General features: G+C 34.3%; 1 protein-coding gene across 1 annotated transcript in view; it reads right to left on the bottom strand.

The window, feature by feature from the left end:
- The window catches only part of LOC142342459 (small ribosomal subunit protein bS21m-like), a 215,764-nt gene extending 205,037 nt beyond the window's left edge, over nt 1–10,727 (bottom strand). The window contains exon 1 of the mRNA XM_075393797.1: nt 10,718–10,727. The gene's annotated coding sequence lies outside the window, so the exon portion shown is untranslated. The remainder of the gene's footprint in view (nt 1–10,717) is intronic.
- Nucleotides 10,728–21,654: the final 10,927 nt, after the last annotated feature.

Here is a 21,654-nt window from a genome sequence, read left to right as displayed (position 1 = left end):
ATCATCTAGGGGATAGCTTTTGATATTATTTAAATAAAATCTTTTATCATCAAAATTACTTAAACTTCTTTTATTTATCTTAATTGTGGCCATACAACTTCCTACTTTTTGAATCCTGCTTTCCTCTACTATCCTTTCCTTATTATTTATTAGAGCACTATAATATTTTTCGTGCTTTCCATTACTTTCTTTCCTTATTCCTTTCTCTTTTGCCCCATAGTTCTTTATACTATATGTTTTCGGTTTTAATACCACGAAATCTTCAATAACCTTACTACCTAATTCGTGTTTAAATTCACCCGGCATCTTTTCATTAGTTTTTATTGGTTTATCTAGATTACTCAGATCCATGTGCTCATTGTCGACATTGCCCTCGCTAAAACTTAACACGAAGCTATCCGTGTCCATGTAGTGTAACATTAGATCTTTAAGCGAGGGATTTAATACATTATAGAAGATTTTATACATATGAAGCTTACTGAGCTCTAGTACTGTAGATCCTAAATAAATCGGCTTATCATATTGTATTTCCTTTTTATAGAATTCTATTAGAGTATAGTTTTCATATCTAATTACATCTTTACATGTTGGTTTACTTACAGCTTTAACTATTTCATAATCATCAGTTAGAGTCTTAGCTTCTAAATACTTCAATGGATTCTCACAACTTTTACCAAGAATTAATTATTCATTAACTTAAATATATCTTTCTCAGGTTCAGTTTTAGCTTCAGCTCTCATTTTAGTATTAAATTCAATGTAATCTCTAATTATATAATCTTGTTTAAATTTAATTATTCTATGGACTTTAGTAACCTTCATACCCATCTTAATAACAAACTTTAACATCCGACAATGTATTGGGTATTCAAATTTATTATTCTGATCTAATATTAGTTTCTTGCTTTTCGATGAAGTTGGGGGTCTTTGTTTGTATCCCAGTTCATTATGTATTCTCTACTTCTCTTCCATGGGGTAGTAGTTGGAAGTTGCTAGTTCTCTCTTTACATTCATTAGTATATTCTAAATCACAGATAAGCCAATAGCCGTAATCACTAGCATCTGAAGTATTTAATACTTCATCTAGAGTTGTATTGGAGTACTCAAAATCTTTATATGGTAGCTTTTGCATTAGTGCATAACCGTATAAGTTATTGGCATCGATGTACCAGATGGATCTTTGATCATGCTTTGCCATAGACCTTCGGTCATGGGACTTCGTCCATGCTTGGCCATGCTGTGCCATCTGCGAAGCAGGTTCTCTGATTGATCTTTGACTCTGACTCTCTCTCTGACTTCTAATATACCTATAACCCATAACACCACATATGCCACCTCTCATTGCGCTAATGAAGTCTTTTAGTATTTGCTCATCTTGTGTTGTGTCTAATTCAACTTTGCTTAGTTTTTGGAAACAATCGAAGCTGTAGCTTGTTAGACTAGCATAATGTAGAGGATTGAGTTTATATGTATTCATGTTTAACTTAACCAACAGATTGAAGCAATGTCCTAATATGAACATATCATTTTCCATATATTCTAATGTTAAATCTTTACCTGTTTTATTACTATTAGAATCATTAAAATAATCTACTTGAGTTGGTAAATTAATTGTTAGTGATGATCTAAAGTCTTGAATTGATAGATTACCTAGTTTATTATTATAGCTATTCTCATCCTTAAAGTATTCATAAGGATATAATGTTTTATTTTTTATGTTGTAAACTTTTGCTATTTTATCAAGAGACATTTTTAAGAAACTGTAACTATCTATAAACTTTAATATACCTACTCTAAACATTCTAGCTTTGCCATTAGTACTAGGCAAGATATCAATTCTTCTCCTGCTATTATTCTGTTTAAATATCTCATTAAATAATAGATTGAAGTCATAGCCTTTACCATCATGAAATATTACTGGAATGAAGTTTTGATGTTTATAGTTCAAGTTACAAATATTACATGCTGGACCTCTATATCTACCTGTTTGATGACAGTGATCTCTAACTTTATTAACACAGTTTTTATTACAAATGTGGCATATATCATTAGCATCATGATACAATTTATCTTCTTCTGTAAATATCATTGCTTTTTTTATCTTAATACTATGTTTTGTTTCGATTTCGAATAAATCTCTAACATAATCTTTGATGCAGTCTGGACCAAAGTATGATTGGCAAAGCCACCTCGTGGATCTGCGAAGCAGGTTCCCTGATCTATTATATACTTCATCTTTGCTAATCACTTCATCTTTGCTATGCCAACTATAGCCAATAGCAATAGGTACATGTTCAGATATCTTATATTTATTTCTACCAATCTTTTCATCTGTTCCTTTCATGTAACATTCAATATCACTAAATATAACATTATTCACTTCTTGTTGTTTATATTGATTCTTGAAATTAATTTGTTTTAACTTAGGGCAAACAATCTTTGCTTTGATTTGGACACAGCATTCATGAGTTTCACATTTATGTTGAGAACTAAACCAATAGGTATAATTATCACAAAACCAGAACTTGGCATGTTTGGTGTTAGGTCTTTCTAATAATACTTCTAAATTTTTTAGGGCACAGTGTTCATTCCATGCTAGTATTCTTACATCATGTCTACCTTTTACAAAGTTAGAACATTTCTCTAAGCGTTCTACTTTCGCTATGTTACTACCTTGAGCAGGCCTGTGGTGAAGCACGACCGTAGGTCTGTAAAACCAAATATTGATATTATATTTATTTTGGATTTTTGTTATATAATCATATGCAGTTTCATTATATTCCCAGTCATCGACTAGATTATTAATATACTTATTTTCTCTAGTTGCATGTTCAGTTACAGGATGCAATGCAGCTGTAATACATAATCGTAGACAGTTAAATTTATTACTTCTAATATATAAAATCGCTTTTGTTTTATCTCTTAGACCTGGTGGCAGTTCAGTATAAGATCCTAATGATGGTTTAGTCGTTTCTATATTTATTTGCATGTCTGTTATTCCAATAAACTCATAATCGTAGCCGTAACCCTCATACGTTTCTCTAACATGATCAAGCCATTGGTTTAGATTCAGTCAATGATCTTTATCCATATATTCATTGGTTCTAAAGTTTATTATTAGTAGTCTTTTCTTCTTCTGAGTCTCTCTTCTTATATAAGCAATTGGCAGTAACTTTATATTTATATGATTTAAATGGTTTAAACTCGTCTAATATGTAATCTACTGGTTCATTAATATCCTTGATAAAACTACCATTAGATTTAGTAATATATCACTGCCTTTGATTAAAGCTTGATTTAATATTATAATTATCTGCGAAGCTACTTCGTAGATCGTTTAAGACAACGTTTTCTCTCCAGTGTATATTCATGTGAGTTTGTAGACCTATCTGATTTTTAAACTTATCGCCACAAATCCACCATGGTTCAGCTTTAGTTTTAGTTTCAATTTCAGTTTTAATAATATCCTTAGTTTTGGTCTTAGTTTTAATAATATAATCATCTTCATCCGAATTATACCTCTTCTCCAAGATTTCTTCTTCTTCAGACTCAAACATTTTCTCCAATAGTTCCTTATGTGTGAGATCGTATGATTGATGTCTGTATAAACCCTTCTTTGATTCAAAGGATAGATTACAGACATCGCAGAAGTTTATGACACTAGTATTAGTTAATTGAGACATGATGTTTTTATTTAGGGAAAATTTGGGAAAAAAATAATTTTTCGAAAGTGAAAAATGAAGTGTGATAAGTGTATAAATAAACCTTGGAAAGAATGTTGTAATGATTGTAAAGAATTAGAATATTCTTGTTATGTATGTAAAAATATGGTTAAAGTGAAAGATTATATAGAACATTTGGGATATCATTATTCTGATCCTGATCAATATCTAACATGTAGTCTGTGTAATGTTTATCAACATATATCACTATTTAGATTTAGAAATAGGAAATGTAGACTATGTATTTATCTTCATAGATATAGATATGGTCACACTAGAAATCAATTCAGAGAGCATGTTTATAAGTATAATATTCAAGAAGCTAATTATTCTTCTTTTAATTTATTTGCCATGTAGTTTTTGGGTTTTATTGATATTTTAGATTTAGACCTTTTTTCTTAATTAATACCAGATTTAGAATAAATAAAGAGCGAAAATCACCCTTAGAGTAATTCATAAAATAATGATTGATTTTGATTGATTTTTTGAGTTTGATTGATTTTTGATTGAATATAGAGCTAATATATAGTAGTGAATAAAAGGGGGGGTATAAGCAGGTAGTAGATATATAGAGTAGTGGGGAAAAGGTGGTATTTAGTCATCTTCCGATTAGGAAGTGGCGGAATAGCACATTTTCCCCACTACTGCATTTCGCTTAATTTTGTCCTTGAAGCAGCTCATTATACGCGCATTTCGAGTTGCAGGTCATAAAAACTGCTTTTCGTGGTAATCTGTTCTTTAATATCTTCAAATGCTTTCATTATGTTCTAACCATCCGACTGTTTGAAAATTTTAGAGTCGAGGGCATATTGGTTGGATCTGCCACATTTCAAATTCATTCGCTAAAACTAAGTACAGCACAGAAAAAAAAGAGCGTATTCTTTTTTAAGTTTAATTGTCGGTGCGAGTGACCGTATAGCAGAAGTTTTCCTTTCGAGAAGCGGAAAACCTGTTAGAGATCCATTGACATTTTGCAAGTCAGATTTCTTTTTGGAAAAATTTGGAACATTTTGGAGATATTGTCCTCAAAATCTGAAGGCAAAAATGTAATTCAGATTTTCCTCTTCACTTCCCCTGCCTACTATTGAAATGTCAACTCCAAAACAAAAGGTGTTCCTCAATTCGGTTAGGATATAATCGATAGCCCTTGAAATTCTGGGATCCACATCTGTGAGTTCAAAAGAACACAGATTTTAATCTGTACGTGAGTAATGTGTATATGAGTGCCTCCGTATAAAGGAGCCAACTCCATCCATGCTTAAATTTGCAAATTTTTTCATTTATTAAGCTTACTTTTACTAATATTTTCTATAACTTAATATTTCTTGTTATTTTACTCTAAAAAACAATAATAATATGTAAAATAACTCCATCCATGCATAAAATTGCCATTTTTTACAATTATTAAATTAAGCTTATCTTTACTAATATTTTCAAAATATTAATATTTCTTGTTATTTTACTCTAAAAAACAATAATAATAAAAATAAATTTATATATATTTTCTCTATTTCATTCATAGAATCTAAATTTACCATTACTATCTCTAATACCACTATCATCTAATACCACTCTAATATCATTAAAGGCACCATGTTCATACCTAACATTTGATACTTTCTTCTGTGTATCAATCAATCTTTCAGAACTTTTGCGTCTAGTGCCAAATTGAATTTTGATTGTTTTGAGGGTTAAAACTATTGGCGAATTGACGTACCGATCGAACCAACATTTAGTTACTCAACATGTCCTTAGGCGATTTAGAAAGATCATTCTTAATTTTTCATCACAATGGACTGGAATTCATAATTCTTCTTCTTTTCTAATGTTATAGCTAGTATTTTAGTGGAATTTTGGATCTTTTCCGTTTGTCCCCCCCCCCCCCCCCCCCAGCTTAGTGGGCGCATATTATTTGCACCCCCCAGACGCACGTGCAATATTTTTACATAGTGATTTACTATGTAATGGCACGTGCTCTGTAACTGGGGGCGCATAACGTACTTGGGGGCACAAACGGAAAAGATCCGGAATTTTTATCCAGCTACATTTCTTTTCGACCGTCCAATCCGGCTAATTTTTTGGGAAATAACTTTCTAGGTTGACTTATTCTGGACTATGATGATAGACATTGTTCTCGGAATTATCGGGTGCCAATGAAACTGATTGTGTCAATTTTATCTCTAATTTTTGACAAAAATCTCGTCCTACCGAAATTTGAGGCCATCAGGGGCAGCAATGAATTCTGCGTCTTGAAATTACCAACCGTTGATATTGATTGTTGTACGAATTCGTCCTCAGCTTGTAATTGAGTCACTTGAAAAACAACTTAGTTCAAGGCTGTCTGTCGAAGCTAATAATCCACTCAGTGTAGAAATATTCAATATGTGCATTCCCGCTGAGATGTTCTTACTCTGTACCAAAAAGTAAGACTTCAACGTTCCCATTGCTGACCGGTTTCTCATATTAAATGAATTGATTTTGTTTTTGTCGTTCTCTTTTTTGTCACCATAGTTCCATTTGAATTGTTGTATTTCGAATAAAACTGAAAAAGGTAGTGCAATTTTTCAAGAAGATCCACAGAATTTTTATTTTTATTATCCGACTGAACATCAATCGCTGTCCGTTGATTTTTTATACGAACTTTAGTCTTTTTAGGTTTTTGGTAGATTCTGGCGAACTGGTTTTGCTGGCAAGTTACCACATAGGTTGTCACGAGCAAAGCATTTTGTACTATGTCCGTTGGCTTTCAAACAATACCACAACTTTGACAATTTGTACGTGACGTCTGAGACGAAGATTTGGGCGTTGAATTTGTCAAGTGTCTGTGGGAGTTAACTGAGTTCAAGCCCGTTGTGAGAAAAACATTCTTTTGTGGTTGAATTTGTGATTGATTACGTCCTTTCAATTCTATTTTAATGGCTAGATTAAAAGGTTCACCGGGTTTAAACTGTTTTCTTCTGGAGTTCAAATTAGATCTCGTTGTCACGCACGCTCCCGACAAAACTATCTCGAATTGAAGTACCCTCCTGGTTTCTGAGGACACAGTTTTCGACTAGCCGCAAAAGTTTTCCGTAGATGATCAAATGTGGTGTCGCAGATCTTGATGAAAACTCTTTCCACGAGAAACCAAAGTTCTACTATGTTTTGAAGATTAATTGTGTAATGCGGATGTTTGTTGATAAAAATATGACTTACTTCATCCGCAATCAAATTCAATTTCCCGTGAGAATTTCCTGCATTGCATTCTCTCTCAGGATGTGCTGACGCTCAAGAGAGGGTTTCTTTGTAGATCAGGTGGGTCCAACAGTCATCAAACTACCACAGTGAACTAGTTTTTGAACTGGGTTTTTCAATTTTCTACCGAGGAGAATTGACTGGAGTATACGGTTGCCATTAGCCGCTGACTGCGCCATGCTTACACCAATTCTTGATTAAGAGACTGCTAGGATCGCCAAGCGAGCATGCTTACTTTTGAGGTTTTGTTAAAATGTTATTGTTTTGCTACTTAACTCAGTAAATTCACCGAGCAGAACTCCAAATTAAAATTGCACAGCTGAACACAAACTGCAAAAGAAAAAAATGGCTTAGAAACAACTGAAAAAAAAATAGGTATTTTGTACCGCGAGAATTCTAACCGAAATTTCCGCATGAACTGCCTGAAGATCATGAATTAACATCTACGTGATATAATTATCGTACAGATTGGCAATCTGTAGATTGAGCTGATTCGCGGTGCCAATGTATTCAAATTAACTATTCCAATTTGTTGGACTATTCGCGGAGCGAATCGACACTTAATTTTGATGCTTGTTGAATTAATATTCTGAATGCAGAATACGTGTAGATTTGGCGGAGCGAAAGTTTGTTTTCTTTTTAAACGGGTATTTCGCTTAGCGAAATGAGCTTAAATTTTATCTTGGCTAAATTAAGACTTTGGCGGAGCGAAAGTTAGATTAAGAGAGAGGCAACTAAATTGAATTCAGAAAATGAGCAGAATGATTCAAATTAAAGATTAACTAAAACTGATCAACAATTTGTTCACAACACTACATTTCCAATTGCTGCAACTTACAATCACGAGACAACATGAACAGACAAAAGATATCATGCACAGGATGTAAACAAGTTTAAAATTGTGAAAACTTAAGATTTGATCTTCAGAACAAGAAATAAATGATGAATGAAATAATGGTAACTGAAAATGAACTAAATTAATTTAACATAAAATAAACTTGATTTGTTGCACCAAATCAATAGCCCCCAGAATGACATGTACTACTATACCACATTTCCCCCTTGACAAAATAAATGACAAAGTTATTTATCAGAAAATTAATAACATATGTACTGGTTAAATAATTAATACTATAATGTTTTGAAACAGTAGTGTTTTATTTGTTAAATGTCAATAGTTTTGATTAGAGTTTTTTTAGTCGCTATCACTTCCATAATATCTTTCGGCCTCGCCGACCGTCATCGATGATTCTGGTCCTTCGTAATTGGACGAACCGTAGTATTGAGTGGGGTACGATTGTGTTGGTGAATATGGGCCGACTGTAAAGTCAGTTTCGCTTTGTTGAGATTGGGCAGCGGCCGTCTTTATGGCTGAGATTATCGATTTGTTTCGTATTTGTTGTTGTTTGATGATCTGTCTACTTTTGTTTCTCGCACTTACACCAGGACTGGATGTTGTAGGGGGACAAGTTTGTACGGATGTGACGGACTCATCTGATTCAGTAACCGAGGGTGTTGATTGTTTTCGTTTTACAGGAAGTAATGCAGCTGAGGCTTTTGTAGCAGCTTTACGTTTTGGTCTGCTAGGTGGCTCCGCTATCACAATTGAAGTCGATGGCATCTCCATTGGCACCGCGAAATCGCTTCTTTTTTCTGTGGGTTGTTTTGGCGGTGCTGTTATTATCGATCTCTTTGGTTTAGTGGGCATTCGTACCCGAAGAGCGCGTGTTACATTAGAGTGTATTGAAGAGACCGTACTGACATCATCTGCTAATTTCCTGTGCTTCATGCGTTTACCTCCCTCAAGTTTCTTCCTTAACCCTTTCGCGTGATGGCTGATCAGATCCTCGGTTGTTTTCCCCGTTGGTGTCTTTGAACGTCGATTAGCGTATGTTTGCAATTCTGCTTGACGTTCGGCTTTTGTGCCAAATTTCTTTAAGTCTGAATTTCTGATAGCTATGTCTCTTTTGCCTGGTTCTTTAATGACTGAGGTGAATGTGTCTGTTTTTACCACCGAAGAACCGGGCGCCAACACGTCGTATAACCCTTCTAGGGTTTTCTTTGATCGTTTTGTGCGCGGTCTCTTTTTTGCTAGTTTTACTTCCAATGATGCTTCTGTTCGTGGCATGGATTGTCCAACATCTGGGTGAGGAATCACTCTTGATTCTTTGTTCGGATCCTCGTTTTTTCGTTTTGTCGCATCTTTGCTCAGCCTGTCTTTGTTCAACTCAACTTCTGTGTCGCTTCGTCCCTTATTGTCCAAATTTTCGTCAGAGATGAGTTCCTCCCATCTGACAGTCTCCAAATCTAAATATTTATTTAAAAAACTTTTGTAGGTCAGACCTTTTGGGTCCTGTTTTGTCGTTACATTACTTAATGGAGTATTCGCCTTTCTACCAAAATGTGCCTCAAATGGTGATATATTAATAGTCTTTTGACGGCATATTCGGAGCTGGTAAATTATTGAATTTATTGATGCTTTCACATTGAAGTGATTTCGCGCCGCCGTTTTAATACAAGCTAATCGATTCTTGATTGTTTGTATTAACCTCTCTACTAAGCCAATTGCTCTGTGATCGTGTATTGGTGCTTCAATTACCTGTATGTTATTTTGACTACAAAAAGTTTTAATTTGTTGTCCCTTTTGGCATCGAGCTTGACCAATCTCATTGTACGGGGTATTCCGTGTAGCAAAACATATTCTTGGAAAAATTTCAAAATATTATCCACATTAGCTCTATCAAATACTTCTGCTGTTGGAAATTTTGAAAATCGATCAATACATGCAAGAAAATAAATCTCTTGATTTTTTTCATTATAGATGGGTCCTCCAAAATCAATTTGAATCTCTTCATTTGGAACTTTGCATAACTTTAAGGGTGCCCATTTATTAGCAGGTATAATAGATTTTAAATTTTTACCAATCTTGACACAGGGGTTACGTTTTGCGGTCTTTGTAGCTATGTCCCTGTGCATATATGGCCACCACGCGTGAGTTGCCATATCTGTCATTACCCATGTACCCGGATGAGTTGCGTTTATTGCGTCAACGTAAGCATCTTTGATGGCATGGGGAAGGGCTATTCTGTCGTCGATGCAGACACATCCGTTCTTAACATGTAGATCTTTCCAGAAGGAATGTATATATGGTGATATCTGTTTGCATCTGTCCTCATTTTCGGTTAGGATGCAATCCCGTATCTCTTTGAGAATCGCATCCTTAGTTGTAAGGCTAGCCATTAGGGAACTGGAAAAGATCTTTGAGAGTGCGAAGTTGAAGGAGTCCAAATAGAGATCATCTACTGAAGGCGAAGTGACTGTTGTTGTATCGGTAGTTGGGGTGCTTGGCGTTGCGAGTACTACTTGGGCTGATGACGGTCCTGCTTCGTCTGCTAATCTTACTCTGGAAGGCGTCTATTGTTTAACTTGCATCAAAATTTCATCGTCTGAATTTGATTGCGACATCATGTAGACTTTATTGATTTTGTCTGCGATTCGTTGGAAATTGTTTAATATAGGTAGCGACTGTTTGGTAGAACGATTCAGGGCAAAAAGCGAGTGAGGAATGTTAGCTGCCTCGATTTTGATATTGGAATCTAAGTTATTTGCTGTTAATTCGTTAATTGAGTTATTATTCGTATTTGTAGAATATTCTGGATTTCGCGGTGCGAATTCACTGCATAATTTGTTAGAGGAATTTAAATTATTTGAGGCTCATTTTATAAGCGGATTTCGCGCTGCGAAATCGACGTAATTTTCTGCATTTAATAAGAAGCGTTTCGCACCGTGTTTAATTACATCCAATTTTGCTACTATAAATTGCTCGTTATGTGCAGATATATTAACGGCTTCTTGTTGCGGGTCGCGAGAGATATAATCCACTAATCCCATTTTTGAGCCAGGGAGATGATCAATTGAAAATTCAAATGGTAGTAATCGATCTACCCAACGTGTCAATCTACTGTTGTAGGATTTGTTAGATCTGTTCTCTCTCATGATTGAGAGGAGAGCCCTATGATCAGTTATTACAGTAAATGGTTTGCCGTATAAATAATATTTAAAGTGTTCCACGGACCAGACAACACCCAAAAGTAAGAGCTCGTTATGCTGTATCTGTCCTCAACAGAATTCAAGAATCGTGACGCGAATGCTACTGTATGCCAGCCATTAGGTGTTCGTTGTTCTAATGCACATCCCAAACCCTTACGTGAAGCGTCGCATTTTATTCGTGTTTCTAACTCCGGGTTAAAATGTTTATTTTCAGTAGTTTCCGCAATTTGTTCTTTAATCAATAAGAACTGTTTTTCATGTTCTTCCGTCCAGAAAAATTTTGTGTTTTTCTTAAGGAGAGGTCGGAGTGGGTAGCAGAGTTGTGACAAATTTGGAATGAATTTTCCTAAATGATGTACTGACCCCATAAACGATCGGAGTTTTTAAGATTGGTAGGAGCTGATAATTTTCCGATTGCATCTGTTTTATTTGACAGAGGTGTTACACCTGATTGTGTAAAATTATGTCCAAGCCATTCGATTTTTTCTTTTGCGAAATGACATTTTGCAAGGTTTATTCGGAGATTTTCTTGATCTAATTTTATTAGACATTTCCGTACTAAATCGAGATGTTTTTCTATTCCACCTCTGCTCACTATCAATATGTCGTCCGAGAAACAGAAAGTATTATCCAGACCTGCGAGAGTGCAATTGATTGCTTTTTGAAATTTGGCTGGCATATCCGTAAGACCGTAAAATCCAGTTTTGAAGCGATATGTGCCAGTCATATCTCCGCTAATGATATTAAAGTTACAATGGCGGGCCGTATCACTATGTAATTTTAGTTGGCTATATGCGTACTGCAAATCAAGAGTTGTAAAATAAGCAGTCTCTTGCGGCGCCGTTGACGGTGTTTGAGAAATCGTTTGAATTAGCGAGTCTATGTTTGGCATTTGATACTTGTTTTTGTGAATGGCTTTATTTAGAGTTTTGAGTCTAGTGCTATTTTGATTGACTGATACTTTTTTACTGTAATGATTATTGGAGAAATAAAGAATTGATCAGAACAATTGTTTAGTTTTTCTATATGTCCTTCGTTTAACAATTTTTCAAGTTCAATTTTCACTTTCGGCTGAAGATGTATCGGCACTTTTCTTCCTTTTTGATGAGTCACTCGATAATTTTTATGAAATCTTGAATTAACCGTGTGATGTTTAGATTTTCCGATTCGTGAGATCAAATCTGGGAATTCCTTTGCTAACGATCTTTTTATTGCACAAGTTTGATCTATGTTATTGACTTCTACGTTCGGGCAAGGTTTCTGCGATATTATTATGCCTAATTGATCAAAAAGGTCTCGTCCGAGAATTGGTCGGAAACCATCAGCTACGACCGTGATTTTTGCTTTCTGAATTTTCCAATCATTGCATCGAACTGCCGTTTTCAAAGTGCCTAGAGTTTTGACAACATCATTAGAAAAAGACTTTAATTCTAATGGTTTTTTCTCTGACCATTGTGATTGCGGACAGTTGTACATTATTTCTTTAGCAAGGGACATATTGATAAAAGTGCAACCGCTGCCGGAATCGAGAAGCAAATCACAATCTGTATTCCCGATCGTTATCGTCATATTTTTCAGTGCTACTTGCGGTGAATTAACGTTTTCTACTGTCGCAACGTAATTATCGTCTGAAGAATCATAATCCGAACTAATTTGCTCGTTATAATTTATATAGTTAACATTTTAATTTTCCTGACTTGAATTTTGATTTGTAGTTTCTGCAGTTTCTACATTATTAATACGAGTATTTTGTTGTGTATTTCGTGCATTGCTAAGTTTTCTTCGACATACCTTTGCGAAATGGTTGAGCAAACCACAGTGATTACATTTCTTACCCATAGCAGGGCAAACCTGGCGGTGCGTAGGTGTCCAAGCTTGACCACAACCACGACATTGTCCAACGGATGCACGGTTTACTACTGTTCTTCCTGATTGATTTCCACGCACACCCGCGCCGCGAAATCGATTGAATGATTGTATTGCGTTTACTGTACTGCTAGTTGCACCGTTATTAGATGAAATTCTCTGCTGGTTCTGATGGCCCATTTCCATATTGACTGCAATACTGAGTGCTCTTTCTGGGTCAACTGTATCACGGAGAAGTTCCCGTTGAATATCATCATCCAGCATGTTTGTGATGAATATGTCCCTGATGATTACCTCCTCACGATTTTCGAAATCACAATTTTCAGCCAATTCTTTCAAAATGCTGTAGAATTGTTCTACTGTTTCACCTTTTTTCTGCTTTCGAGAAAAGAACACATATCGATCGAATGTGATATTTCGTGGACGGATAAAGGCTATTTCCATCATCTCCCAAAGTTTGAGGGTAGTCAGGTCATAGATATTATCATGAGGAAAATTTTGTGTTAGTAAGCGTCTACCCTCCGTACCAATGCTTAGGTACAAACGAGACACACATTTTTAGTCGCAAAGATTCCATGGCCGTTCCCCGCATAGTACTCCCGCTTCTGTTATCTTTTGACATTTTAACTCCCACTGCAACTTCAATTGACTGTTTCGTATCTGACGGTCTCTCTCCGTTTCATGTGTTGCATCTTCAATTGGCATCTCGTACTTTGGTTCAGCTGGCAGTCGAACCGTCGTTGGTTTCGGTTGAAGCAGCGTGTCCAATGTGATATTCTCACGTGCGAGGATCGCAGGTTTGACTTGTATCCGCCATTTTCCCATCTGATTAGAGGGTCCGACGTTGGGCGTTCCCAAAATGGCTCTATCGACAATGGTGTTTTTCGAGATTCTCGAGCTGACTGCGCCATGTCGTACAGATTAGCAATCTGTAGATTGAGTTGATTCGCGGTGCCAATGTATTCAAATTAACTATTCCAATTTGTTGGACTATTCGCGGAGCGAATCGACACTTAATTTTGATGCTTGTTGAATTAATATTCTGAATGCAGAATACGTGTAGATTTGGCGGAGCGAAAGTTTGTTTTCTTTTTAAACGGGTATTTCGCTTAGCGAAATGAGCTTAAATTTTATCTTGGCTAAATTAAGACTTTGGCGGAGCGAAAGTTAGATTAAGAGAGAGGCAACTAAATTGAATTCAGAAAATGAGCAGAATGATTCAAATTAAAGATTAACTAAAACTGATCAACAATTTGTTCACAACACTACATTTCCAATTGCTGCAACTTACAATCACGAGACAACATGAACAGACAAAAGATATCATGCACAGGATGTAAACAAGTTTAAAATTGTGAAAACTTAAGATTTGATCTTCAGAACAAGAAATAAATGATGAATGAAATAATGGTAACTGAAAATGAACTAAATTAATTTAACTTAAAATAAACTTGATTTGTTGCACCAAATCAATAGCCCCCAGAATGACATGTACTAGTTTTTGTTTTTGCTATTTAGGCCTCAGAAAATTAACTTAACAATCAAGAAATTTGTATCAACTACTCGATTGTAAATCAATTTAAGCAACAAAAATTAGGGACAAGGTTTTGTAAAAACTCGGACACTACTTGATTTAAAAGCGATGGAATGTCTATTGAAAAAATACTGTTAAATCTCAAATTGGAACACGTCACGCAGCCTTTGTTTGACGTTAACAGATGCCGGAAAACACGTAGACTCTCAACTCGTTATTTATAATTGTTCCGACCCCTCTTGAGGGGGGAGGAACTATATACTCAAATGGGTTTTTTTTGTTCAGTCAATTTTCGCCGATCGACATATTCATCGTAGAGAGTTGAGACTGGTATCATTAGAAAGCTCGTCCAGCGTAGAAAATGGAATACAAAAGATTTTTTCAATTTTGGTTTTCTACAGGGAGTTATCGAGGTTTAAACTTCTGAGAAAAGTAGAGTAAATTCACGTTGTTTTTATTCACATTTTCCGAAATTTTTGCCTAAATTTTCGTCAATTTTGCTGAAATTTGTCAAAAATTTTAAGAATACTGTCGTAGATTTTATCTTTAAAGACAAGCAATTATTGTTGATTATTCTGATTTAATTTTTTCGGTCAAAAACTCATTTGGCTACATGGATAAATATTTCTAAAATCAGCCTTTTTCATCAAAAACAGCACGAAATAAGCTACTTTAGTCTACTTTGAATAATATTGCCGGTATAACACCCCCAAACAACACTAATACAATCTTTATAGACTCAGAACTGGGCTATTTCTACTTCAACTTCCGCTGAGAGTGCTCTGTAATTAAAACTTTGCCGTTTTTCGCTAACTTTACTCGTTGATTATCAAAAATGCAGAATTTATTTTTGAGTTTTCAACTAACAAATTATCTATATCTACTTTGAAAAATAAATTGTTCCTAACGGAAAATAAGCATTAGCGGGGCTAGTTTTGGGCCAATCTTGGACTTTTACAATCCAAAAAGAATTCGTATTGTAATTAGTCAGTCTTTTTTTTGAAAAAAGACCTTTATTAATAATAAAGAACAGAACATATCAAATCAAAGCTCAGGAGTGATTGGCTCAATTTGCTTCCTAAGCAGCTCTAAGCTAATGCATTTAGTTTTTTACTTAAAAGTTTATGATGATTCCGAATTTTAAAAATAATTAACTTTTAAATAAACAATGGCTTATAGAACTTTTCCTCTATTTTTTTCTTAATTTGGTCAACCTGTAGCTTAGTGTCAGCAAAGAAAGAATGCTTCTTCATTCTACTGATTTTAAGTTTAGTCTCGATTGCGGTTTTAAGCCTGAATTTATTGTTTTATGGCTTTGATACTACTAGATTTCAGACTTTTCATTTTTAATGTTTTTAGATATTTGCCAGTTTTTCACGTTTTCTAGTCACTTTATCTCATTATTAACAGTTCTCATGTCACAAAATTAGCGTTCAAAATAAAGCACAATTGAAAATATTAAAATCCCGAAAGATATAGATTATCGTTTTAACGGCATCGAACCTTCTTGAAAAAATTAATCGAATTTTTGAATTTAGTCTTTAACTGTTATTTGTACTTTCTCGTTTCGGTCCTATGAAATTTCCTGTATAGTGATAGTTTTTACTGGCTTTTTATGGAAGAATAAATCAGCCGATATTCTGATATTAGTAGAGAGCTGATGGCTTTCATGACTTTGAAAACAATCGTTTTCGAAACTAAAAAAATTTTTTTTTGCAAGTTTGTTCTTTTTATTTTTCTTTTTGTTACCTAATCTAGTTAATTACAGGTCAAATTTGAAATTATGGGTGTCAAGAGAAGGTGTCAGAAGGGATTGATGTCCCAAATTTTATTTTTAAGAATGCGTTATGACCTTACCGACTTCGACACCGGTTTTTCACAAAAAAAATAAATTAATTTGATTTTTGTCAAACTTGACGTTCTTTTTGTAAACGCAAGACATATTCTGGATAACTGCAGGTCTCAAAGGCTTCTTTTGAATGAATAAATGACCCTATTTAAATATTTCATTTCGTAATTAATGTCTTTCATGACTTTGGATATAATATGTTTCGAAAAAAAATCAAAATTTTTCCGCTATTTTCTATTTTTTGTCTAATTGTTACCTAGTCTCACTAATAACTAGCCACATACTACATTATTGGCATTTGAAGAAGGCGCAATTGAATATATTTTGAGGGCCAAAATATGGCTTGACGGTTTTGACAGCGTTTTCTGGCAAGTTTCAATTGAAATTTTGTTTCTTTTCTTGTTGTTCTTTTTAGCCGCTTAAAAAATGGATAAGGACAGGTCCTAATGCCCATCTGTAGAAGCATTGGTAATTGTTAACATATGGGATATTTTTCCTGATTTCTAATGGTTTTCATTACTTTGAAATTAATTTTTTTAAAAAAAATAAGCCAATTTTTTAACTTAACTGTTATTGTTCTTTTTTGTCTAATTGTTATCAAACCTTTTTATGGACTGGTCCATATCTTTTTTTGTGATTTATAAGTTATTTTGAGTGCTTCTAGGTTTATCTGACGGTATGTTGACTTTGTTATTAAATTTTGTTTTTTAAAACGGACAAAGTTTTTGATGTAATTAATGTTTGTTGTTGTTGTTGTTGTTTGATTTTGCTGTTCGTCCTGACTCGCTTTCTTAATATTGGCATATCATTGCAATCTAATGCTTCAATTTTTACTCCACTAAGTTATTTGCTTTGGAGGCTATCTTATCGTTCATACACAATTTTTTTGAAAAACTTTTGGTTTTTTGGGATTCCCAAAAAATAATATTTGGGTTTTTCTATCTGTTCCTCATTTGGTAGACAATTATGCCAAAATTGTGGATGTTCGGGGCCAGAACCTTATGTGCCACCACACATTACCGAGCCGCCTTGTTTCTAATAAATTCATTGCGCACAACCATGAGTACGGTCGAATACAAAACTTGAAACGTACCTAATATTGAGAAAAGGATTAATTGGCGTAAGAAATGGCAATCAGATTTTATGTTTGAAAATGACAAACATTTTTTTACATTAAAAAATGCCGAAGACAATGCAGAGCTTCAAATCATTACACATTTTTTCTGCAGTACTTGATGAAAGATATCAAAATTCCGCTAAAAACAACATAAACCGAGTGTGGTCCGATACATTGCTCTCGAACGACAGGCGTGGCATTTTAATTAAGAGGCGGAGTAGTTTATATAAATTTCATTTCGAACCCACGACCTGCATGCTGTACTGAACTATTCGGCTATCAGGAACCGAGAGGTTCCTAATCTTACAATTGCTTGTCTTTTAGCAACAGACTAAAGTTCTGAATAAAAACAATATAGATCAAACAAAAATCAAGAAGTCAAGCGTGAAAAAGTCACTCAAGACGAGAAATCAAAAGAATGTTTTAGAAGAAAAGCGTAAAAATGGTTAATCAAAAATTCTGCATAAAAGGAGAGGAGTTTACATTAAGTTTACATTAATTGCTCTGAACGTTGTTTCAGAACATTTAAACTGAATACGTATCAAAAATTCTAATTTCCATATTCTTTTAAAATGCTGATCACTTGGGTTAAAGACAACCCAACAGGCACGAATTATCCCCCTTATTTATTTGATATTTCCTTTTGTTGAGAAAAACAAAACGCCTAAATAATGTGACAATCGTAGCACCCAGCAAAAGTACTGTATTATAAGCCGACGCCTAACTTGTGCGAAAACCAAATGCGATGTATTTTGGAGGAAAAACGCACTTACAAATATTCTCCGTTTTTACAAAAACTTTGATCACAATCTTGATCGCCCTCCTTCAATTTCTCCCTATTTTTAGCAAACCGATACGGCCTCAAATGAACACAATCTACATTGAAATTTAGCAAGCCTAAATCAAGTGCTATGCTGATAACGTCAACACACTACACGAGTAGTTTTTCAGACTAAAATTTACACCAAGATGCTCTCTATAAATCTTACCTTTAAAATTTTCTATACAGGTTTTACATTACTTAAATTTCTTTAAACAGCGATCGCTTCTGTCCGAAAATTTATCGTTCTATCCCTCATAGATTACCATGTTCGTTCAAGCGATCTTTACTTCTGACTTCGGGTAATAGTAATACATGACTCTGAAGTGTCAGAAATCCTTGCAAGAATAGTCAATTTTCAACTAGCTAACACTTCTCAGTTGTTTTCTTAAAAAATCTATTCAACTTTTTCTTGACGAAATTTCCCTGTGTTCAGTCAAAGGAACAATACAAACTTTTGTTTAGTCGTCTTTCAATAAAATTTTAAATCGTTTTCATTAGCATTTAGATCGCTTACTACAAGTTTGTTTGTTTATTTTTAAAACTACGATGAAAAAATAGCATATGAACAAAAATTAGTCCACAAACGAAAGTTTGTTCAAATAACGTTTTCTCACTTCAATTTAGAAATTGAGTAAAAAAACTTCTCTCCGCTTCCTTGTTGAAAATTTCTGTTTTGGCGTGATCAAAATCACCATTCGAATTTGTCTAAGTTGTATTCCAAAGTTTTATATATTTAAGTGAAAAATTCCGTCTTTAGTTTTCGAGTTTCCTCCAAATTTACATGGTACCAATTATCTGGAGAAAAATCTTGATAACTTCTCCAGATCAGTCACTCTTCCAAAAAGCGGCAGATGATTAATAAACGACACTCAAAGACGCAAAGAGCAAAAAACCTGGAAAAAAATGTGAACTTTTCAGTGAAATTTGCCATACCTAGTCTTTAAGAGTCACATAGTAGCAGAACCAGTAGAGTAGCCCTTAACTTAGATTCGGTAAAAGAAATAATAGAGCGGGAAGCATAAAATTGATACAGAGCAAATCGAAAAGAAAACAGACAGAAAATCAGAAACAATTTGTTATCATTTACCCATTTTTTTTACACAAAAACAACAGAAAAGTTGAAATCGAATTGCGAGAACACCGCAACTGCTGAAACGAATAATTTCAACGGCACAACTTTACAAATGCTATAAGGAATTAAAAACTAATACAAAAAGTGCAAGAAAAGTTTCGCAAAGGAAAAATGTCAAAATCGATGAAAATAGATTCCTAAAGTGTAATATTTTTTTCTGGTCGAAAAGCCCCCAAACACACTATTAATATTTTAGATAGTTTTTAAAACAAAATACCTCTGAATGAAAAGTTTAAGCTATACGTAAAAAAACTGCTTTGATCTAAAAGTTTTTCTCGGCTCGCTTAGCGATTTTTTTTCCACATCTACTTTTTTCGCGCTCTCTCAAAAAAAAATATGAACTGGAAAAAAACATACTCTCTTCTCTCTGTTTTCCAATTAGTCCAGTCGTTCGCCTAAACAATTAGTTTTCACATGCGGCATTGACGTTCCACCAATACTCTTCGAGTCGTAAAAGAAAGCTTCCTCAAAACACTTCAATGAACTGTAAACAAAAATCAGGAACATTATTGCCGCAATATTGCCGAGCTCAGCTTAGAGCTAAAAACACAGCCGGCGCACTCCCGGAATAGCTGCGGCATATACTTGATTGCGGTAAAAATCAAATAGAATAAAATATAGAAATGAGTTGGAAAAATATAACGCGGCCATTTTGAAAACAATTTCAGAGGGGGTGCATTTTTGGACGCAAAAAATATTGACAATGCAAAGGTTCAAACGAAAACCCCAGCGTACGGAACGGCAGGATCAACCAAATAGCAGTCGACCCTCGCCAACGATTATCTTACAATCAATTTTATTTTAGCAACAGACAATTTCTGAATGCGAGTAATTTTAGTCACGCAAAAAGCAAGAAATCGAGCGTGAAAATAGCCTTGAAAAGTCAGGCGGAAGAATGCTCTGGATCAAATTTAACCAAAAACGCGCATCATAAGACGAAACCAGAAAAAGTAGAAAGTATTCTGGAAGCGACTCGAAGTGTCAGAACTTCAAAAAAAATTGATCTTTCAGCTGAAACCATTACCTTTTTGTCTTAAAACTCTTTACCTCAGCAGATTTCAACAAAAAAATGGTTAATTATTTAACCGATGTCATAACCAGAAAGATGTGAGCGTTAACATCATTGAAACAAGTTAAAATGAAAACGATTACATCAATCAATAAAAAAAGGCACAGATTTATAACTCTAAAACAAAAGATATAATTTTTCCACTAAACTCATTGATATCCTAATAAACCAAAAAGTATGAATAGAAACATTTGGTAACTTAGGAAAATGATAAATTCTTACACTGGCCAGATACTAATAGGCTCAAGAAAACTGACAAGGCTAAAAAATCTCAAGAAATAACTCATGATACTAGTTTAAAACAACTAGAATTCCACAATCGGCGAGCAAAAGGCACAATGTGAAAGCATAAAGCAGATAATTCGCGTAGAAAATAATCCGATAAATTTTTTGGAAAAAAATAGAATTCAGGACTCGAAGAAACGCAAGTTTTTCAGTTTGGAGTCACAACAATTCACACAAAATCAGATATGTTTGTCTCTCTTGATGGAAACATCAAAGCCAAAATCGAGGCCTCAAGAATAAGTAAATAAAAATCAGTGAAAACTTTCGAACGGATTTCATAAAAATCTCAGCGCGGCATTTAAATAATTTGCAAACCAAAAAAAATAAAAACACGAAAAAGGCTTAGGTCATTATAATTTTTAAACCAATGACAAAAACAGAAATAGAAAATGGCTCAAATGGATACAGTGTTAAAAACAAAGAACTTGAGACTACTTCTTGATTTTTGAAAATCAAAATCGCACATGAAAAAATCGAAGTACAACATCAAAAAACTTCATACTTCAGCATTTAAGGCAGAGATAAACTAAATAGCTCCTCACTGTATTGATGAAAAAACTGAAAAGAGTTCAAATATTCGAAATATTAAAATCTTGAATAAAGGTCAAAACAATTTTAAAATTCCACTTGCTAAAATTTTTTACTGAATTTTGAAAACAAATTTCAACACCAAAAACAAATTAACTAATAATTAAACGAAAGCGACACACCTGGAGGTGCAAAAAGACTCCTTTTATTCATTAAACCAAAAAAAATGGACAAGAACTACATAAAAACGTATTAGCATGTGCGCAATTCCATGAAAACATTATTACCTCTTGTTGTAAAGAAGCATTCAACGGAAAAATCGCCAAAGGGAAGTTGCCATGCGCGCTGATTTTTGAAATTAAGTCAGCTCATGAGCTTTCAAACACCTCGTGGTATCAATTTCAGAGGGTTACATTAATACAGCATCGACTAAAAAATATTTTCAT

Source organism: Convolutriloba macropyga, chromosome 7, assembly GCF_964194025.1.
Source record: "Convolutriloba macropyga chromosome 7, txConMacr16.3, whole genome shotgun sequence".
Classification (NCBI taxonomy): domain Eukaryota; kingdom Metazoa; phylum Xenacoelomorpha; order Acoela; family Convolutidae; genus Convolutriloba; species Convolutriloba macropyga.
This window is presented reverse-complemented; position numbering and strand designations above follow the sequence as displayed.